Below are 22,492 nucleotides of genomic sequence, written 5' to 3' on the forward strand. Positions count from 1 at the left end.
ATCTCTTGGTACAGAAATCTTGAATAAGTACAAACAGTTATTCAGGCCATCCTGTTGGTCAGTCCTTGTTCAAACGCCACCAAGTTCTCTGTTGTGAAGGAACCTACGCTAGTTTTGATTTGCTATCTAGGCACATTGCTACCTCATACTGCTCTGTTTCCCTGGTACCTTGAAGATCATGATTCTTCAGAAGAGTGGTAAGCATGAATTGCATCAGGAATTCCTCAGGTATGTCACCCTCTTTCTGGAAGTGGGTCTGCATGCGTCCCTTTCCTTTCTTTCCAGGGGACACTGAAATATCAGTGCCTAGATGGCACAGAAATGATGCAACGTTAGTGCCTCCCTGATGCCGAGACAACAGATTGGTCTGTGCGATCAATAGAAGAAACCACAAAACATAATTCTGAGTGTTTCCATATCTGAATAGGAGAAGCCTGGTAAGAGCTCTAAACTAGCTGACGGGATGGAGACAGTGACTGTGAAATACTGTGGGAAACTAGAGAAATCATGCAGCCTAAAAGCTTGGTCATAATGAGAGATCTCGGTTATCAATGTATGGACTAGATAAGCTTAACATTAGGCTATCATGCATAAGCTGTTCTTTTTTTAGGTACCATTGAGAACTACTTTTTTGAGCAAAGCAGCTAGAGAATGCAGAAGAGTGAGGGCAGCCCTTGGTTTAGTCTAGAATTAATACATAGGACTTGGTTGATGAAGTAACTAGAGAAGAACCATTCAGCAGTGATAGGTCATATCAAACTGAAGTTTGTTGTATTTATAGGAGAGAGAAAGATACCAAAAAAAATCCAGTAGTGTTTAAAAAAAAGAGGAATTGCATACGAATGATGAAATAATTCAAGTAAAAATTAAAAGAGACTAAGACAGGCACAGAGACTTTGTTTTCTGATTCTAACGAAACTGAACAAGAATCACAGCAGAACAGTAGAGGAGGTTACTAGAACTAAACAGATGTTTTTCCAGAAGTGAAATCTGAACATCAAAGAAGAAAAGAGCGCGGTTCTGGCAAGTTAATCGTAGAACTATTGTAAGGCAGGACAAAAAGATTTTGAAGAGCAACAGGCTGAATTCATAAAAGAAAAAAAATAAAAATTGTTAAATGTAAATTCTACACATAAAGGAATTCTGCTAACAGGGTGGCAAGCTCAATAGATAATCAAAGGACAAAAAGAATAATTAAAGGCAAAGCCATTGAGAAAGAAGCCAATGAACTCTTTGCATTGGCAGGGTTTACTCCAGGGAGATTATGGACACCCCCACATAAAAGTAATTCATTATAAGGAATATTTCAGATATGAAATATCAATAAAAGATGTTTGAACTCGATTGAATAAGCATTAACAGATTGCCAGATAGCATATCATTCGTTCGGTAGTCCTCGAGAAATCGAGGAATGAAATTGGTCATCTGTGCATTGTGTTGTATAATCTATCACTTAAATTGGCGTTGATAACAGAGGGATGGAATGTAGCTAACATGACACCAGGTTTAAAAGGGCTCTAGGGATGATCGCGGACTAATGTCCTAATAAGTCTGACTTCCCTGACAGGCAAAATGCCAGTGAATGTGATAAAGAATGTAATTAATAGGGACGTGGATGGGTATAATGGGCAACCATCATCTTGGCTTTCGTACGAGGTAGTTTTCTCTTACAGCTTTGCTAGTTACTTGAAGGAGTCAACAGAAATACGGAAAAGGGTCATCCAAGAAGCTTTAAAAAAAGTCTGACACCAAAGACTTTGACGCAGTGATTCTTTGTGGGTTACTAAATGGCTACAGGATAAGGCAGACTGTAGCAATTAATCAGCAATTTTAACAGTGCTGCCTCCTGAAGTTTGATACTGGCACCTTTGCTGGTCCCCCTGTTGATAAATGGCCTGAAAAAGTGCAGTGATAAAGCTTAGAGATGATAAAAGGGAACTCTTCAGCTGGAGCCAGACCTGACGTTGACCCTTGAAGAGTCGGAGAAGGAGCTCACAGCAGGAGCTGAGGAGAGGCCAGGTACCCGTCAGCAGGGAGGGGCAGCACCCCATGAGCCCGGAGCTCAGCAGGCTGTGAGCAGCGCTGCCATTCAGCAAGGCAGGGACTTGCAGCTGCTCTTTCTAACCACAACAGGGCCTGCAAGCTGAAGAGGTGAGGTGCTTCCCTATTTCTCAGGGTTTCACAGTCCCAGCTGAGCTTAAAATACAGACTTTGATCCTACAGCTCCTGCCTGTCACAGTGGTGGAGCAGCACTGTTAAGCTGATAGGTAATATCTCGCTGCTGTGAAAAGCTGCAGTTCTCAAGCCATTTTACTGATACTTGCATGGATTTTTAGCAGCTTCTGTTAACTTTTTGAAATCTTTCTGGGCTAGCAAAGACTGGCAAAATGGTATTTGAAACAAAGAAGTCATGCTGGCACACTGGGCAGTTCTGAGCATTGGTGGGAACTGTACACAACATAGAAATGAATGAGGAAGGTATGGCTTAGCTCTTGTGCAGGGCCAGTAAACAAATCAATTCTTCCATATGGCAAAATGTTGACCGAGGAGTAACATGAGAAAGGTTTCTAATATGTGGAAATATTTAATAGGGGACTCTAACTCCATGTTTCTTAGAATGGAATAGCGATTAGCCTTTGGTCACCGTTTTATGTAACTTAAGGGACCCTTCAGATGGCAGAAGGCTGCTTATCACCAGTGTCATCTCCCTTAGTTTTGTGAATGCATCCTTTTACGTGCACAAATCCCAGCTGTTACTGGTCTTGAAAACTCCACTTATCTTGAACCAGCTGGGGCCAAAATCCAACCTGTGCAAAATTACAGCTTTTCTGTAAAGAAGAGCCTGTTGGTGATGAGTTTTCAAACATGGATCAAATGCAAACCTGTCCCATTTTCCTAAATCTGCACATTTTTTTATTTATTAACCCTCTGCTTCTCTTTGTTCCTTTATCTGGCAGCAGTAATGTTGTGGATGGCCAGATCGGTTTTCCTTGTTTTGTTTGCAAACCTGTGGGCAAGGGAAAATGCCGGTTTGCTGCTACTTCAGAAAGCTAAAAGCAATAGTAGGCCCTAAATGCAATCTGGAAATCAGATCAAGTAGCAGGAATGTCTCACGCAGCAAGCTGAAGGTTTGGACGGAGGGAGGAAGCAGAGGACAGCATTGTCCCTTTGAAATGGCTGGAATGGTTTCCAAGCTGTGGGCCACAAACCCCTGCTGGGCTACAAGGCTATGGTAGGTTGACCAGCTCTTTGGCTAAAGCACATTTGATGGTGTTTAAAACAGTGTTTTCAGTTAAAAGTTTGATCAGATGGATGTGTGCTGGTTTGTACAAAATATTAGGGGCTGGCAGCAATCTGTTGTTCTGGACATTTGGGATCCACTGCTCAGGAGTGTACAAAAAGGTAGCGAGCTCTCCCTCCCTACTCCTCCAGCCTCAGATAGGCCGTCAGCAACAGCAAGAGGTTCCCAGAAGGGAGCCAGGAAGAGCAGTCTGGCAGCATTAACCCCTCTGTCCCGACCACATCCTCCCCAGGAACTCGTAACAGAATTGTTTTGTTAGTCATTGCATTGTCCTTGAGTATCACTAATTGTCTTTGCTGCCTCTCCTTTTCATACATGCTCACAAGCAGTAGATGCAGTTTCCTGACAAGTGAGTATTGGGTCCCCGTCAGACAAAGATCAGACTGCTCAGCTTCAGCAGATGCAAATATATCTGTCTTTGAATGCACATCTGATTTCTCACTGTCAGAAATTCTTACATTTTCTATCATTATTAACAGACATAAACTTTCCTTATGAGCATTAACATTCCTCAGCACAATATCTGCTCAATACTCTAAAAAAATCCCACTTCTGTTTGCCCAACCTCTTTTAATTTACCTAAGCTCCCTGAATGGTGATTTTACATTGCAAAAATCTTCCCTGTCCTCACATCAGGCCTCTTATTACTTTTATATTTTTTTTTTTCTATTGAAAGTTTTCCAGAATTGTAAGGTATTAGCAGTGCTTTTAGTTGCCCTTGACACAGGTTACTCCCTGTTGTCCCGAGTACCAGGCCAGCGCATCCATAAATAACTTCCAGAGATCGTGGCTTTTCCAATGCTTTGTTCATCTTTGTTAGCAGCTACGGTGGTGTTGAATTGAGAAATGCCAAATTATAAAGCTTATTCAAATGATATGAATGTGTTTCTCTGAAGAAATCAGTTGTCTAATGTAAAATTAGACCGTAGCACGTGTATTTTACAAAATTTAAACAAAATATTGGAAGCAAGTTATTGACAGTCATGTTCTAAAAGGAATTAGTTTGGCAGAGTAGCGTGATCTTTGTAACCTTTCTTGTTCCATATTTCGTGTTTGTGTGATACTTATATGGGAAATGAGGGGTTTTGTGTATGCTTTATGTTATTGTTATTCTATTACTGTTGCTAAATATCTGTTGCTGATATGACTAAAGTTGTCTTTCAGTGTTCTGAGTCCTGCAGTACGTATGGTTGATTTGTCTTGTTCAGATGCTCAGGGTGAAGGGGGATATGAAAGAAATCTCTCCCTTGTATCAGAAAGGAATATATAGGGGAGAGAGTGTTTTTCTTCTGCCATAGCATGGAAAAAGGTTATTTCCTGGTGTCATCTGGGGGTTGCTGTGCCTATAAGCAAGGCACATTGTGCAAAACATGGTGAGGGGGACATCTGGGTAGGACTGGGGATCAGCGTATGGGAGTATGGAGCTGGGGACAGCGGTCAGGATGGGGTTTCTGTGGGGGTTGGAGCGGTCACAGTTGGGTAGATGTGTTGGGGTTGGCTGGAAGTCACTTTACCCAGAACATGGCAACATCTCTCTCCCTGCCTCTGGCTCGCTCCATGTGGGACATAGCCCAACATTTGAAATCTGCTAATCAGAGATGAATTCTTCAATTCCTTTTCCTCCTTTTCATGAAGTAATCATTAAAAGGTGACATTTATTTTTCCCCTTTATATGTTGAAATATGTTTTTTTACAATCTTACTAAGAAGCAGAAAAGTTTTGGATTTCTAGAGCCCAGTCCCTTCTGATTTGCAATTCTCTCTGGTTTATGACCTTCTTAAAAAATCTAGTGGATGGTTGCACCTGCTGGTCATAAGCTGAAGCCTTCTGACAGGATGCTTCCTTTTTTAATTACTATTTTGCAGACCACTTAAAAGATGTTTATGAAGCCTAAAGAGTCTGCAGAAAGATTGAGAGCCACTGTCTTAGGGGATCACCTTAAACGCATTTTTTAAATGCATTTTTAACACAGATATTTCATATGTCTTAAGCTTTTATTTATGATTTTTGTAAGTCCTAAGCTTTTCCTTCTTAATATATGATTACATACTTATGTCTGTAGCAAGCCAGAAGCTTGATTTCTGTAAAAGTTTCCAAATCAGTAATTAATTAATACGCCTTTCAGCACCTGACAATACAAATAGGTTATGTAGCAAGATCACCATAATAATAAAATAAAGAATACTTTTTTGTTGTTGTTAAAGGGTATGTCTCTGTGGAAAACTATTTTGGTATTTCTTTCTTGGATGGATATTTATAGTGGCCACTCTTTGTGTTAGTTGATATTCTTTCCTAAAAATTGGCTCCACTCTCGTTGCCTGTCATATGTCGTTCTACCTTTAAAGACTGCAGGAGCTCCTGACTACTGAGAGGTAACACCCTGAAGTCTTGGCACTGTCCTCTGCAAAGTAGCTGTTACCCTGAGCTGACTTTCTGTTATCCTGTAGGTGAAACACCAAGTGTTGATGCTATCTGTGAAACCATATTTGATAGAAGGGTTATTACGGTGCTTTAAAAAAGAAATCTGGGAAAGATAGATTTTGTGGTTAGAAGAGCTGCCCCCTGAAAATGTGTGTCATGGATACAGGTAATAAATGTTGCTCGTGAATTGTTACAGGAGAAAAAAGTATCTACATTTGGGTTCAACACACTAGGCTTTTCGAGCTGTTCTTATCTCAAATATCTTACCGCTTATTGGTTATAAAGTATTTAAGGACACGAATCATTGCATTTGTTGAAGTATTCAGTGCATCTTTTAAAATGGCTACTAAAGCAGAGAGGTGGAGATTGAATCCTCCTAACAGCTAAGCATAAAAATAACGTATCAGAGATAATAATACAGTTCCAGATCCGTAAAAATCATTGTTAGGTTTTGCTGTATGAGCAGAGCTCTCCACTGAATGCTAATCTCCCTCTATTTTATCAGATTACAGTCACCTAAATAGATGTTTATTTCTAAACTTTATCCTGGTGATTTTGTGACTTTGTTCACAAGTGGGAGAGTACAAACACTAGAATTTTAAATCGTTACTCCTCAGCCATGCTAAACGCTTGCAGGGCTTGGTATCCTACCCCAGGACTGGATCCAAGTAGTCCTTTTAAGTTTTGGAATTTCAGGAAATATGCAGGTGAGTAGGGAAAAGCAAATCTGGAAGGAAAAACAAGTGGAGAGAAGGAAATTTTCCTTCCTTTACAGAAGGGAGGGGAAGATGACTATCAATGTAATGAGCCTAGGAGAAATAACAGGATGAAAAGGGAGGTCAGGTAAGTGTTTACACTGTTTTCTGTTTAGTGCTCAGGCTTGTTGGGCTTTATGCTTGCACAGAAAATGGATTGAGGCTTCTGCGTTCTGACTAACTGCTGCGTTGTGCTGAACTTTACTCTCTGCATTTTTGTTTTAGCGTGGTTGCTTCTGAGGAAAGCTTTAAATTGGCTTTGTGGGGCAACCTGAATCACAAAGTGCATTATCCTGGTAGAAATAACGACTCCCTCCAAGCTCTGTCTTCCTCAGCTGGCCCTCTTAAACAATGTGAGAAGTAACAACGATAAAAAAATAGCTATTTTGGGGATGTATTTTTCTGTTGTTAATTCCAGTCACCAGCACTGGGGCAGGGGACAGGCAGGCTGAACAGTGGCAAAAATTCTGTGCAAAACCTAGTTGCAGTAATGCTGAAAATGACAATTAGCCTCAGTTTGCAACTGTTTTTGTCAAGTTCTTGTCCGTATCATGTTTGGGACCCTTCATTGTAGACAGAATGTGCAGAGCTAGTACTTTTTATCCCGTCCTCAAAGAACAACATGAGGTATAAAGGATTTTCTACATCAAGAGCTTTATCCATCTCTACATCAGTTTGTCAGAACTTAAATGGAAAATGAGACTGAACGAGAAACTGTATTAAAATACAAACTCTTAACTGCTAATTAGTCATTATTCAGCTGGGCTAAGCAACGTCAATTCATAAGCAAATGTAGGTGTAGAACAACAGACTACTTACGTTGGCTTTCATTACAGGTTAGACAGCAGCGGATGGATCTCATCCATAATCTGTAATGAAATAAAAGAAATTAGGAGGATGGCGAAAAAGGTTGAACTCAGTAATTTGTTCATTTGTGTCTGTGGTTGCTGCATGTTTCCCTTGAGTAGATACGGTATCAGAGCGGAGTAACTGTTTAGGGAAAGGATGTAGGTTTTTACAGTGAGCAACCGACTAATAATTTATATCACGAGTATAAATGGTCTTCGTGAGTTACCATGCTAAAAATGTGTTTAAATACAGAGATAAGGACCTCCTGATTTCTTAGATTTGGTTGGTGGTACACACGGAACACCTTAAGTGTCCACATGAGCAACACCTGAGTGTAGCTGAGCCTTGAGCCGCTGTACAGCAGAGCAGCGTCCCTGCAGAACTGCCCGGCAGAAAGGGTGACAACGGGTGGAGCCTTTACGGCGCCAATTCACAATTACTGATTGGAGCTGTAACATCTGCTTCTTGGAAGGCAGAACAGCTCTGTATTAATTTCTGCTAATGGAGAGAGAACTACAGGTCTGCACAGGAGCTATGCTGTAAATTGCTGCGTGATAGGATTCCCTTTCCTGTGCAGTGTCTGTGTTGTTGTACAAGACAATCGGGTGTAGCAGTCTTTAAAGGCACCCAGTGAAGATAAGAAGACTGAAAAACTGACGTAGCTGTGCTCTATGCTCATTCAAAAAGGAAATTGAAATGAAAAGCAGGCGCAACTTTTAGAAGTGCTAAATATGAGACTTCAGGCTGCATATTTAGCCCTTACCGTTACATTGTTTTGCATTAGTGTTTGACTACTTTCTGTTTAAAAAGGCAGCGATTCTTTATCTGAGGTAAACTCTTCAGTGCAAAATCGCATTTTGAGTGGGTTAATAATGAGATTGTAAAGATGTCTTTTTAATTTCATGAATGAAATTCCATTTCATTCACCTTCATACAGCAGGCAGGGCAACTGTATCCTGATATAACCATTAAAAAACATTGTGTGTGTGAGACCATTAGGTGCATAGCTCTCCAGTGAGGTATGAATCGCACAGTCCCAGGATTATTTCTCAGACTTTCTGTACTAAAAAATAAAAGTCCACACGATGAGCTGTCCCATTGGAGCGCATTGCCAACTCCCCAGATCAGTGCCCAGGAGGAAGCTACCTTTCCCATCCTCTTCTCTGACTATTTATGCTTTGCTGCAGCAGCCTGTAAGATCAGTCTTGTTTTTTCATCTGGGTTGGCAGTCACGTGAAGGTGCTATAAAGAAGTTATCCCTGCAGACTTGCTCCACGTGGAAGCTCCTGCACACAGATAGGACTATATCCCAATATTAAAACCAGCCTGTTGCCCATGACTCCTGTATTTAATTATAGTTCTTTTACAGTAACCATTATAATGTAAGTATTCTATGTGTAAACATAGGTTTTCAACATTTTTTTTCAGAACAGTATTTACTGTATTTAGTGACAAATTACTGAAATACCAGCAGTGTCAATTTAATTATCAGATAAATGTGATATTTCCTGAATCAGATCTTAATGTTGGGAATGTAGAGTCCCAGTCCTGCTGAGCTTTGGTTTTTACTTAGAGCAGATGAACTCAGAGCCCCAGTAGTACATGCTTAGGCCTAATAGGAAAACAAACTTTCTTTTGACTGGGTCAGATTATTTTTTGTGTGCTTTATATAGTAAACATGAATAACGCTCAGTAATAAAAATACTAATGTGGCACAAACCTACCACATGTTCTATGCAGATGAAAGTCATTAGTAAATTTTCTTTGTTCAGAGCAAACGAACTTGAAAATGTGTTGTCTCTCATGTTATTTTAATCCAGATGTTATCTCTAAGTGTTCAGTGCTGCTAGGTTCAGAAACACCTAGTGAAACTTGGAGAAATTCATTTCAAATGTGTGCTTCAGAGTCTGAGAGATAAACCTTAGGATGGGATGAATCGCCCTCTGGAGGTGCCCGTTTCAGCCTCCTGACTTCACAGGAATCCTGCTCTGAACCGACTAGCTCAAACTGAAAGTGAAGTGAGTGGACTGTCACCTTAGGAGAGGGATAGCAGCATTTCCTACCATACTAGGTCTTTTCTGTAGACATTTCTTTTTGCTAAGAATAGCTGCTTATTCCTCACCTTTATTTCTCAGTGTTCTTGTACCATTCATAAAATGAGTGAATACAGTTGTTAGGTGTTATTTCTTGTGCTTTTTCTGTTTTTTTCCCTGTCCTTTTTCATCTTATTATCTTCTCTTTCCCTTTCCCCCCTTTTTTCTTCTCTTACTTTTTAGCTACCATCTCTTCTGAAGCTTTTCATTTGCTACCTCTCTGACCATCCTACCTCCCATGTAGACAGCATTGTCCTAACTCCTGACCCGGAAGATTGCTGACCGTTTCCTTTGATGCTGGTATCAGTGTTTTCTGTGAGAGACACAGAAGAAGAAGAACATGGCACTCCTGTGATTTGATTTTATTCATGGTTTTCAATAGTCAAGAAGTATTGTGCTTCTGCTTGCAGATGAAGTGTGCTGGTTTCCTAACGAACTTGTCATTTAAAGATGTTTGTAGAAATGTAAGATCAAATGTGAAGAATATAAAACCCACATTAAAGTCATTTAAATGTAACAAAATACAGCATTAGTCTTTATTTTTAAAAATGGAGACCTACATGGCTCACTTGCAAAAAAAATGGGATATATTTTGAAAGTTGTGGACTGGTAAAATTATTTTCCTCCTCCCTATGGTAATAGTGTCTTGATTCATATCTATTGTTAACGATCTCTCCTTCTACTGTTTGTTTCCTTCTCTGTCTTCTCTTTTTTTTTGGTTCCTTTTATTAGCTTAAGTTTCCTGTTCCTTTTTGCACTGGACCTTCCTAACTCTCTTGGTTCAATACCAATACATTTTTCTCTCAAGTTCACATCCGCTTGCCTAAAATATTGCCTTAGCATGATCATGTATATTCAAGGATGTTTGCTTATAAACACCGAACAGATCTGCTGGTTTAGGACTTCAGTAAATCAGATAAAAAACAACAACTCAGTGACAGCATTTTACGTTTTTTATGCCACACGTGCCTTTATAGGATCAGAGCACCTTCCCTTCTACATCAGTGGAATAATAATTATGGATAGTCATAAACATTCCTGTACAAATGCAGACTTAAGGTACTTCTTCAGGATAGGATTGCTAACTTGAAAAGATCATTTGAATGACAGCAAACATACTGCATTCAAAAATGGTATGGCAGATGTTTTTAGATTTCATTTGCAGGTAGATTAAAGAGAAATGCTAGTGAAAAAAGTGCTTTACTGTCAGTAATGTAAGCAGTTAAAGTAAAAACGAAAAATACAACTAGAAGGTGTACATTCATAAAATCAGGGGTTTTTGTTTGTTTTTTCAAATCATGCTTTGTTATAGCAGGAATCTTTATTAAAAGTTAATGCTTTCTGAGGGGTAGATACCTGCATATTTTGTTATCTTTACTAAATGTTCTTTGCCTAATCTGAATTCCTTGGATTTGAGATAGTACAGTAAAAGGAATGCAAAGTACATGACAAAACATAAATAGTGATGTTTGGAACTTTTTTGTTTAGATATGTACAATATGGTTTGAAACCTCTTCTGATACTTAGAGTAGCTTACAGGAATAATAGTAACTTACTACAAAATTATTGCAGGTGTGGCTGAGATTGTGATGCCCTAAAGTTTTTAACAAATGTAGTTTTAAGCAGGATATTTCATAATGCTGAGTCCATTAAAAAGGAACCATTTTTGCCAGATTTGTTTTCTGAGCATGAGGCTGACAGTATATACAAGTAGAAAGCAGAGGAAAAATGGACTCTTCAAAGCAGTTACATGGATGGTGAGTCTTTGTGCTGTACAGTAAGTTTTTGTTAGAATAAGTCAACTGCAATTAGTTTTATAGAAAAAGAACCATGTGAAAATTATACATGCAGTGAGGAAAAAAGATTGTTAAAAAACATGTAAACTCTATTAGGATTTTCTGGGGTAGAGCCTCACATGGTATAAATTGGCATGCACACAGTTAAATCATCACTGCCTACTGAAATTTTATCCTTACTGAAGTTTTGTCCTTTTTATTAACTTCTTAATACAATAACAGAGCCTGAAATAGGCTGTTACTTAATACTTGTATCAATTTTACAGCAGAGTAGTTATGGAATAAGGTCTTACCATAGGAAATAATAGAGTTCTAATGTATTTTCTTAATTACATAGTATAATATTTATTATTTTTAGATGGAAACACATCAAAGTGACCTGAATTAGCACAGGAGAATCAACTTTGGTACTGTATTGGTATCAGTGTTAAGTTAGAAAACTGCTGCTTGTTTAATAGTACTATTATCCTAAAATTTAGGGTTGTAAATTGAAGATAGAATTATTTTTACATTCAAGCTTATGCATTTTTGCTTTGCAGTTTTTGGGTGATTATGTCTCAGTAAAAATCACCAGTTAAAATGTCTCTCTCTTTAATATATGAAGAATAGTGAGGAAAGCATAGCTGGAAATGCTAACAAAGTAGGAATAGTTTGTCAGCAAATAAATGAATGTAGCCATAGGGAGACACTTGCAAGAGAAGAATAAAGTTGAGTGAATATTGCTACGTTGAGATGTGAAAACGTACATCATCGAGAAAGTCCTGCAGGAAATAATCATGGGAAATTAGATATTTCTGTTCGTAAACACAGCTTAGGTACATGTGGTCGTGAGAGGTGCAGTGCCACAACCAATTCCATGAAATGCTTTGTGACTGCACTGCAAACAAGTCTGGCTAAGACGTAAATAGAATATAACTATCTGTTTCTATATAAGGAAGCTAAGGTGAGGGAAGCATAATTTATAAAAACAACCACCCAGCATCCGGATCCTGCAATTCACATGGCTGGCAGATGCAGAAATAATTTCACAAATGAAAATGGAAGATGCAATATCCGTGAAGATGGTGAGGAAGGTTTATTCTGTGTGGCGTCCTCTTGGATTATGAGGAAGGATGCTGCTATGTATGTGAAAATAAGTGTGTGAAAAGCTTCAATACTTCGATTTACATTTGAATTACATGCAAGAAATGTTTCAAAATAGGCTACAGGAGGATATTTCTGTATAGTACTTAAAATAACCAGAAGAACTAAGGACAATTTAGTCCTGGTTCTGATCGTGATCAGGGAAAAAAATCTAAAACGAAGATCTTATGAATGTAGAATACTCCTGCTGTAATAGAGATAACAGAAAAACAGTAATCACTGTGAAAATCACTGACAGAAAGCTGAAGAGTTTGAAAGGTCAAAGCAGAAACTGGTTCAGCAATAATGTTGCAATGAAATAAGAGTAAGATACCCCTGAAAATAAGTGTTTAGTGATGTCAAATACAAAATGATAAAGTAAGAGCTCAGAAGAAGGAACTGGGAATGGGAGCTTTAAGCTTGCCATCAGGCAAAGATAAAAGAAAAACTTGGACTATGTGATGCTATCTGAGAAAGCCTAATTACCTGCTTAATTAGGATAGTTTAGCTAATGTATTCTTAAAATATATATAATAAAAGAAGAAACACTAGAAATCGGATTTTTTTTCAACCTGTAATTTCTCTCTGTTTCCAATAGAGTAACACCGAATAAAAGAAAATCTGAGACCCCTGTCTTCAGATCAGATCATATCCTTGAAAAGGCAGTTGAAGAGACAGCAAAAAGAAAAAAAAAAAAAAAAAGCAATTGAAAATCCAGAAAAGTGTCTGAAAATATGGAGGGCCCAGATTCTGTGTTCCTGTTCTGCCCGTGGCGGCAGCACGAAGTTGCCAGGCTGAGAGTTCCCCCGCTGCGGGGAAGGCGCAGCCAGCCTGAAGCTGATCCACGCCTCTCCCATGCCAGCAGCTCTCGTCCTCGGCACACGTTGGGGAACAGGAGCACAAGAAAGTACGCCAAGTCTCTACCAATTTTCAGCTGCCTGTATTTTCTTCGGTGGCATCTGTGCTAGAAAAGAAAAGGGGCCACAGCCCAGTCACGAGTCGGTAGCACGTTACAGCTCATATTCATGTGGCTAACCCTTCTGCCCTCCCAAAGGTAGGGGGGAGATTGTTCTTATCACTGACTAAAACCAGTCCCTAACCCATATCTAACCCCTGGTCCTACGTCTTGCTGTGCCTTGACCTGAGTGCTCCATGGCCTGGGCCCTCTTTAGCAGGGAGCGTAGTGACAAGGAACAAGGGGTAATGGCTTTAAGCTAAAAGAAGGAAGATTTAGATCTGTTAGGAAGAAATTCTCCACTCAGAGGGTGGTGAGGCCCTGGCACAGGCTGCCCAGAGAAGCTGTGGATGCCCCATCCCTGGAGGTGCTCAAGGCCAGGCTGATGGGGCTTTGGGCAACCTGGGCTGGTGGGAGGTGTCCCTGCCCATGGCAGGGGGCTGGAATGGGGTGGGCTTTAAGGTCCCTTCCAACCCCAACCATTCTGTGATTCACTCCGTGATTAATACCAAAGAGCGTGCTAACTGGTAAATGCCGTGGATTATCACATGGTAGAGCTCAGGCATGTCCCTGGGCCCTGTTTAGCCCAGTAATACAGGTGTAACCTTATGAACCACATCCAGTTGGCAATAATTACAACTGGACTAGCCTGCTCCAAATTAAAATTGTAATGGTCTGAAAATGAATAATCTACAGTTATCCGTCAGGCTACCGTTGCTTCTACTTGAACAGAAATGTCAATGAACGTAAATTCTGATGTAATCTGTGATTTAAGGAAAGAAAGCATGGAAAATCAGAAAATAAATCAGTAAGTTAAGAATCTTAGAGGAGGACAGCAAAAGGTAAAGCAGCACTTAACTAACGTGGAAGTGTTTTTAAATGGAAATGGGAAAGCTGGGTAAATGCGTGAATGTTCTTTTCACATAAGCACATAAGTGAATATTCATTTTTCAAGCATTCACAGAAGTGAATATTGTTTTCACATATTCTTTTACAATAAAGAAGTTAGTGCGTGACCATTTGGGTAAAGAGTTTTGTTTCATTACGAAAAAGCACTTTGGGTCCTACCTCCGTGGACCTCCTTGTAGGATAAAAGCCCTGCACGTAATGTATTTGGTTAGGGTGTTTTATTCTGAGACTTTTGAGAAGGGCCTGATGCTGAAGTGGGCACACTTGAGAATAGTGACCTCATCCTGCACATGATGCAATAAGTTCTTTACTGAATATTTATACAGATTTCAGAAAGGGATATGCAATAATATCTTGGGATTAATATAATCTCTGTATTACTTGGACAGTTTTCCAGTATGTGATGTAATTACTATTAGGTTCCAGGTCATATTTTGACCCAGTGAGGTCACCAGTTGTTTTCGTTATCGTTTCTGATTTTACAGGTTGTGGAGAGCTATGTGCAGGATACACAGAAGGGGGAAATAAAATTACATTCACAGACTACTTTAAGACCTGGGATTAACTGCTTAACTTTGAAGACAGAAAAAAAAAAAAAGGAAAGGAAAATGTGGCAAATCAGACAATGTCAGAACATGAGCTGTTAGCATTCGGTTGAGTATTGTCATTGAAGTTGCTCAGACGTAGAAAGAGGAAATAAACTGTGCAAATATGAGCTGTAGACAGATTTTGAAAGGACATCAGCTCCTTTGGTGAGTGCTGAGGATCTCCACTTTCTAATTTAGTCTTCAAAGTCAATTCTTGAAATACCTATTAAAAGTGTAGTAAACTCAAGTGAGGTATCAGAGTGCCATTAGGTTTATGAGAAGAAAGCTGTCCCTTTTTCTTTGTATGTTACATTTGAAAATAAGTAAAATTAAAGCACTAATGAGTTTTAGAGCTGTGTTATGTCGTGCTGTTATAACCACGCCTATAAAGCTCGAGGCATTTTGGTACAGAGTGTCACAGGCAGTTCAAAAGAGAAAAGCTAAATACAAAACAAGGTAACCACTCGTGGAAACTTGCTGAATTGACTAAATGTGTGTAATCCACAAACAAAGTGATTTTGGTTGGTTAAGGATTCTGTATATACAATACTGACTAAACTCAGTCACTATATGAGGGACATAAGGAAATAAAGCACAAGTTTAGGATGCTGTAGACCAAAGGAAAATGTCCAGAAGTTGTAAAGGAAAGTAAGGAGTAGGTGTTTGGAAACAATTTAGTAGGAAACAATTCTTAATGTAACACCCAGAAGCAAACAGCCCATGATAACAGCTATTCAGCAATAAATTGGTCTACAGAATAAGTAGAATTATTTGTTTGGAGAAGCAGTCCTGAAGAAATGCAGGACTTGCCTGCAGCTTTCTGGAGGAACTCACTGGCCTTTCTGGCTTTACTGTATTGCCATCACCTGGATGTGCAATTTGATGGGAACTATGTTGGGAAAAAGCACCTCTACAATGTGAATGCATAGCTCTGTATCCTTGACTTGCTCAGTAGAACTTCAGTAGAGTTCTGCTCTTGCAAACAGTAGAAATTACGTGTTTGAAAAGGCAAGAGAACATCAATGTAAATCATAAGAAAGTAGAATTGCATACACATAGATGGAGAAAAAAGCAAAGCAAACATCACATTTATTACCTATCTGGCTAAAAAAAAATAATCTTTCTTACACTGACCTTGTAATTTCGAAATGCAAATGCTTTATATAAAATTCTAATACTGCGATCCCCTCGAGTGCAGCTTTTCGAAAATAGCATGAAACAAACACAAAATATTTGAAGTCGTCCACTTCTCTCTGAACGCGTTACATACTCTGAAGCTAATGCCTCAGCTGCTGGAACTAACAGTTCCTGTTTTGAGGAAAAAAAGTCATTTTATGACTTCTCTGAAAAGAAATAGGGGAAAATATGACAGCAGGTAGCACAGGTAAGACCGTCTGCTGAAGAAGTGTTCATAAACTGCTTCTGTGCTCGCTGTGAATACATCCTGTGCCCATCACTCACTCCTGCTTAAATCATCCCTTGCTGGGGGGTGCCTCTTTTTAGAAGTGGGGGACATTGTTTTGGGGAGCTGCTAAGCTGGGGTCTGGCTAGGAGGAGGCAACTACATCAGAAATTGATTGGAGAGCAGAGGAATTGCAAGCAGGCTTTTCCTGAGCTGAGGAAGGGGTGGGTCTAAGCTGGGAGCTCTTGAGCTCTTCGTCATCGAGAGCACACCTGGGTGTCACGGGATGGGGATCTTGGGCAGATGGGTAGGTTAATTGGGTTACAAAGAGCTGCTAAATTTCAGGAATTCATTATGAAACTACCCTATGAATAGACTGTATGAATATTAAAAAGCAAAACCAAACCGTAGAAACCACTTCTTAGAAGAACTTTCATATGTGACTGTGGTGTAGCTGCACAGGCTGTGCAAGTGAAGTAGAGCAAAGAAGCAGAAAATCTGGGCTGGATGTCATAAACCGCCGCCCAGTTTTCCACTTTTTTCTTTCTTTCCAAGGAAATAATTTGGAGGTTCCTGGGATAAACCAGCTTGGGTTAAAAAAAAACTAAAGAGGCTGGATTCTCTAAAGGCAGGCAGCTGGAAATAAACGTGAAGAAAGACAGCCACGGCAGCATTTAAAGCACTTTGATCTGTTATCTTACATCCTTTTGTTTTACTTTACTTGGTCCACAATATTTCGGCTTTATTCAGACAAAACTCATATTGAAAACGGTGTGGAGTGTGACGTGTTTACCATGAATTAATAATCATGTCATCAGCAAAAGGGACTCCACTGCACGTTTTAGCTAGCAGCATTTTTCTACCTCCAATTCAGAAGGCGTTAGTGTCTGTTTGGAGACAGCAGAGAGAGAGAGACGGGCTTTGAGTCAAACCTTCCTTCTGTTTATGCCTGATTCGCAAAGAAAGCGAGATTTATGCCTGCCTGTCCAGAATATTATAATTCTTGTTTTAGCTGTTAAAACCTAAAAATACAAGTTGTGTTGCTAAACAGAAAGCACACAAAATTCTATTTTATCCAGTACTTGGAAGGGAAGGAAAAGAAAAAAAAAAGAGAACAAGTCAACTACTCTACATTCAAAGAAAATTAAGAGCCATTACTGATTTTTAAGATAGTTACTGAAGAAATGGATGGATTCGTTTTGTTTCAGTGGTCCACAAGACCTGCACTACAAAATCCCAAATGACATGGATAGTATCTAGTTTTACAGATGGAGCAAAACTGAAAAACACTCAGTCAAAATGGCCAGAAAAAAAAAGCACCAGTGAATAAAACTGCTGTATCTCTGTGCTAAAATAAAACATAGAAAAGGGGAATGATTTTGATGCCCAGGTAAAAGTCTGTAGGAGATCATATGAGTCAAAAGGATTTTGGAAAGCAAGATTTATAAGGCAGGTTTTGAAAGAGCTGTGTTTGTTTAGTCTACAGAAGGGAGGGCTGAGGGGAAAATAAAATAATCTGACATCTAAAGATTATTGTGAAGAAGACAGTCATCAATTGTCTTTTGTACCCAGTTGTGGACGGACGAGAAAAGATTATCTTAATTTACAGAGAAGAAGAACAGGCTACATATTTGTTAAATTCTTTTAAGTCCAAGGACAGTTAAAGGCTGGAGTTGGGCTATCTGGAGATGCTGGAGCATCTTCCTCACTGGCAATTTAGCAGACATTAAACAACAAGTTCCTGCCATCACAGTGCTCTTACATACATCTAGCTTTCCTAATTCTGTTGGCTCCACTCAACACAATAAATAGTCGGGAATTCAAAGAAGTAATTTGAAAAATAAATTCTGGAATGTGGAGATGAAATTGGATAGCCTGAACACATGATAAATCATCAAAAATGCAGGTATCTTTTTTTGTCAATAGATGTGTTTTTGTATTTTATATGCCTTTTTATACTTTAATGTTCACCGATTTCAACTTTGAAGTTCATGCGCATGTGATTTCTATTTACAGATCATGGGCAAGGAGAAAACCCTTTACCTATCCACGCGAGCAATGCTATTACCCTGCTTACACTCCTTAATCGTCTGGACGGGAAGCTTGGCTTCTGGTTCAACCACATGCTCTTCAGGTATGTATTGCTTTGTTGATATTACAGGGAAATATTCTGCATTTAAAACATATGTAGTTTCTTTTAAGTCATATATAGATAACTAGAGTGTATTATTTGACAGAAAATCTGAGAAAGTCCTAAGCAAAACCAGAACTTTGATGATCAATTTTACTTTCTGTGGTTAACAGCCTATTTTTACTGTGATAAGTAAAGCCTGTTAGTAATAAAAATGAAACCTAGTATCTGTGCTGTCATAATGGAACCCTAAAGTGAAATTAGTTAGCGATATTAGAAAGTATCACTTGTATTTGTGCTCCAAACCTCAAGTTATTTTATTTTCCTGTACTCAAAAACAACATTAAAGAATATGTATGGTTCATGTTACCAGCATTCATGGCCTTGATTATAACGGGAATCATTCATATACATGCTGTCGGTAGAGCATAAAATATGTGACATAAAAGAGCAAGGATCTTGAAGGAATGAAGCTCATTTGCCTATTCAGAGTGCTGACAGAATTCAGGCTGCTCAGAATACTGACTAGCACGTCTGTTCTTCCTAAGAAATTCAATTTGAAGGAAAACGAGGAAAACATTTAATTATATTTATTACTGTGATAAATACTAAAAATGCAGATCTGGTAGCTGCTTAAGGACTTATGTGTTCATCCCAAGCAATAGTTAAACCCTTCAGATTAAAATGTTTATTTTTCAATGATAATTCTTGTATTTGGTCTGTGAGAGAAGAGGCTATGAACATTTGAAAATGGGGATTTTTTTTGTACCTTCTTCCTTCAAACTGTGTTGGAAATGTTTCAGTTATTAGAAGCAGCTGTATTAAAAACATGAATAGCACACAGAGACTCAAGTGCCTTTTGCTCAGTTAAGATTTAAGTAAGAAAGTTAGAAAGAGAGGAAGATTTAAGTCAGAAAGTAAGAGAAGTAGCCCCGCTTCACTTTTGAAGATCTGTCTTGTTATCTTGATATAGAACCAAGAGGCTTCAGTATAACTTTCCTGTTTTGTATGGCACATGAATCATCTAGATTGACCTGCCTTTGGTTTAATTTAGTTTAATTTTTTTAAGTAAGACACATTTACTTTTGTTATTTGAGAATTGACTTAGAAGGAGGACACCAAAGTCTTGAAACCTTTATAACACAAGCCAATCCAGAAAAAGATTGCTATCAATTCAGTGTAGTTAATTTTGGGAGTCTTATTTACCAACAGTAATTGATGGCATTTTAAGTCTGTTTGCTACAGGCAAAGTAACCGTATGTTAAAATTCCCACCGAACTGTGGAACAAGCATATGAATCACAAACCTTTGCCATCTTTAGATTAATATAGTTCAGAAGAAAAACAGTTTTCCTCAGAGAAGCTGTTGGAGGAACATGTCTAGCAAATAACCTCAGAATGTTTAACTCACACTTTTTACAAGGAAAGGAAAATAAAATTTCTGGATAGAACTAAAATACTGCTTTATAAACGGCTCTGAAAGTTGAGTGACTTGACTTCTCATTAAAATCCAAGAAGTCGCTTGTTCTCCAAGATGTTTAATGAAGAGAGAATAGTGGTTCTAAATTGTGAGATGCTTTAATGAATAAAACAAATTGAGAAAAATGCAGAACTGCTAAGTCTCCTTTTATTTACAGTTGAAATCTAAGCTAGCCTGCTTTTACTTGTCAGAACTTGCTCTTCAGCATGGGTATTAATTCAATAGAATTAGTAAGTGAACATTCACATTTATAGTTTGAAGGTATAAAATATGAACTCTATTTTCTGCATTCCCATTTAATATTTTATTGATCAGTTAATCCTTTTTTTTTTTTTTTTTTTTTTTTTCTGACTTAGGAAGTATTTATGTAACCAGAGTGGATTTATTAGGAAGAAAAAATTAGTTTCCCTGCATGTCTTCAGAGGCCCAATGCAGCTATTATGGAAATCGACTCCCAGCAAGGGTCTATTATCTAGTTTGGATAGTATGATACTGAGAAAAATATATGGCTAAGAGTATAGAAGGCTCTAACCTCCATTTTCAAAGGTGCCAATTAATTTGTCATTTAATAATTTTGAAAATTTTTCTTCAGGCTTACTTAAGATTAAATAAGGACGTTCAGAAACAGTAAGAATAATTAAGGGGCAGTTAGGGAGAGGAAGAATATATGCAGTTTGATTGAGTTGAGGTAAACAACCACAGACAATTAAACTGGAATGATGTAATAGCATTTAAGTTAGCAGCAGAACGTATAATTGGAAGGCGTGTGATAGAACTGGGAAAACATGATGTGCAGTCGTTCTGAGTTAAGCTATCTTACCCAATTTAATAACGTTTTAAAGAGATGCTAATCCCCTACTTAGCATGATCGAAATCGGACTGGACAAAGTGCTAGAAACTTCAGAAAGACAATCCTGTGGTTGGGTATAGTTTGGGAACTAATCATTGGCATTGAAAAGTTCAGGAGTTCTTCTGGGCAATTTTGAGGACTAAGAGAGGGTCAGAATCAAGAAAATAGTTTCTCTGGAGTATTAGAGATTGCTCCCCATAGAAATATTGTGATATACCAGGACCAGTATAAAGAGGAGGATGCTCTCTTAATGCAGTTTGTGTGTTGATTTGTACAGCCCAGCTTTCCATCTAAGTTTCCCCAAGCACTGAAAGTTATTTTAATTGCCCAATTTCTATAAAGTGCGCGAATAACTCATTGGGGATGCTTTTGGCCCCTTCTTTGAGTGCTCGAGTAGACAGATTTCATTGCTGGTGTGTATGTGCCCTGTGAGCACAAGCCCAAATGATTTGGACAAGCAGAGTCCAGTAGATGCTATCAGTGGACTACTACTTGAAGCACCCTCGTTTCTCTATCCTCGGGGCATTAAATAGTGGTGTGAGTACAAACATTCAGGATTTCATTGTTTCCATCCTACCACGACGATGGAAAAGGTGCAGTACCTGTGCTGTGTGATTCCTTTAACTTTACATGCAATACTACAATTAATTTCATGCAGTAAATTAGGTCTACTTAAGAAATACGGTTTCAGTTAACATACTAGATATATCTCTTTCTGTAGGGATAAGAGAGCCATAAGTTACGGGGGGTTAAGATTTTCCCTAGCATGATTCTTCAGGACCTGTTTATGACACTGCCGTTACTGCAGAGGTACGTGTCCCACCGTAACATTTCCTCTTTCCAAGAGGAAACGTACAGTGGAGGAAGGATAAAAAAACACCCGAGTTTGTTTCTAAATTCCATGAGCAAAGCCCCAGTTGTGCTTTAAGGCAGCGTCTCTCGCTAAGTGTCCTACAAGCTGTGATTCTGGGCTCCTGGGACACATCTGTTGCCACGGTCAGCTCGCACTGACAGGGAAGTCTGACGGAAGCAGGAGAGGCGTGATTCCAAGCACGAGCTGCTGCCCCTGCACGTAGCACGGGATAAAAGATTCAGCAGCAATACGGTGCATTTTTGATTCATGTGCTTCAAGTCCAGGGCCTGAAAAGACCAGTTTTAGTGCTTGGATGCTCCCCGCAGGGACCTCGATAGACACTGGCTTTGTGCTGAGCGCCGTACGTATTTAGAGCCCTGGTGGTGGTGATCACCTTTGTAACTCCAGTGCCATCTCACACGTAGTGCTGAGTGACTCCTGCCTTTTCTCTTACTCTCTAGCAAGCTATCCAGCCTTCAGAAATAATAAACACCACAAATAGATTCCCTTTTATGACTGACTGCAGAAGCAAATGTACCACCGCAGATCAGCGACAGAACCTGCTGTACCTCCAGCTTTCTGTACAGGAAGGGTGAAGGGGCTGGCCGTCCAGCGTGAGCCATCAGTGCCTCGGCACTTTCATTTGCTGTTTCAAATTCGGGCTGGAGCAGTATCCGTAATCTCCTAACCAACCGCTAATCCTCAGGGATTTTGAACTGTCAGCCTGCAGGATGTCTGGTTTTTTACATAGGGGTCCGTGCAGCAGATTCCTAGCAGGAACACTGGTCTGCTCTGCACAGTGCAACCCTTCACGAGTCTTTCTGGTGAACCAAGGGGCATTTTTCTGGCCTTCCCCAAAAGCAGTTGTCGTGGCAGCCTGCCTCAGAAGATAGAGAGCTGAAGCACAGTGCCACCACAGATGATTGATTCAGTTCACACAGGTCTAAAACTGTAGGATCAGAAGTTCTCAGACTTAAAAAAACCAAACA

The 22,492-nt window shown here is 39.2% G+C and overlaps 1 long non-coding RNA gene across 2 annotated transcripts in view; it reads left to right on the plus strand.

Moving 5' to 3' along the window:
* LOC116496314 overlaps positions 1–18,303 on the plus strand; it is a 31,166-nt gene extending 12,863 nt beyond the window's left edge. The window contains exon 5 of one of the 2 annotated variants that reach the window (XR_004254005.1): positions 9,603–9,908. This is a non-coding gene — a long non-coding RNA (uncharacterized LOC116496314). Of the gene's footprint in view, positions 1–9,602; positions 9,909–18,206 lie in introns of those variants that run through there. The other variant, XR_004254003.1, reaches the window with a different exon arrangement.
* The last annotated feature ends 4,189 nt before the right edge of the window (positions 18,304–22,492 follow it).

Source organism: Aythya fuligula, chromosome 1 (assembly GCF_009819795.1).
Source record: "Aythya fuligula isolate bAytFul2 chromosome 1, bAytFul2.pri, whole genome shotgun sequence".
Lineage (NCBI taxonomy): Eukaryota > Metazoa > Chordata > Aves > Anseriformes > Anatidae > Aythya > Aythya fuligula.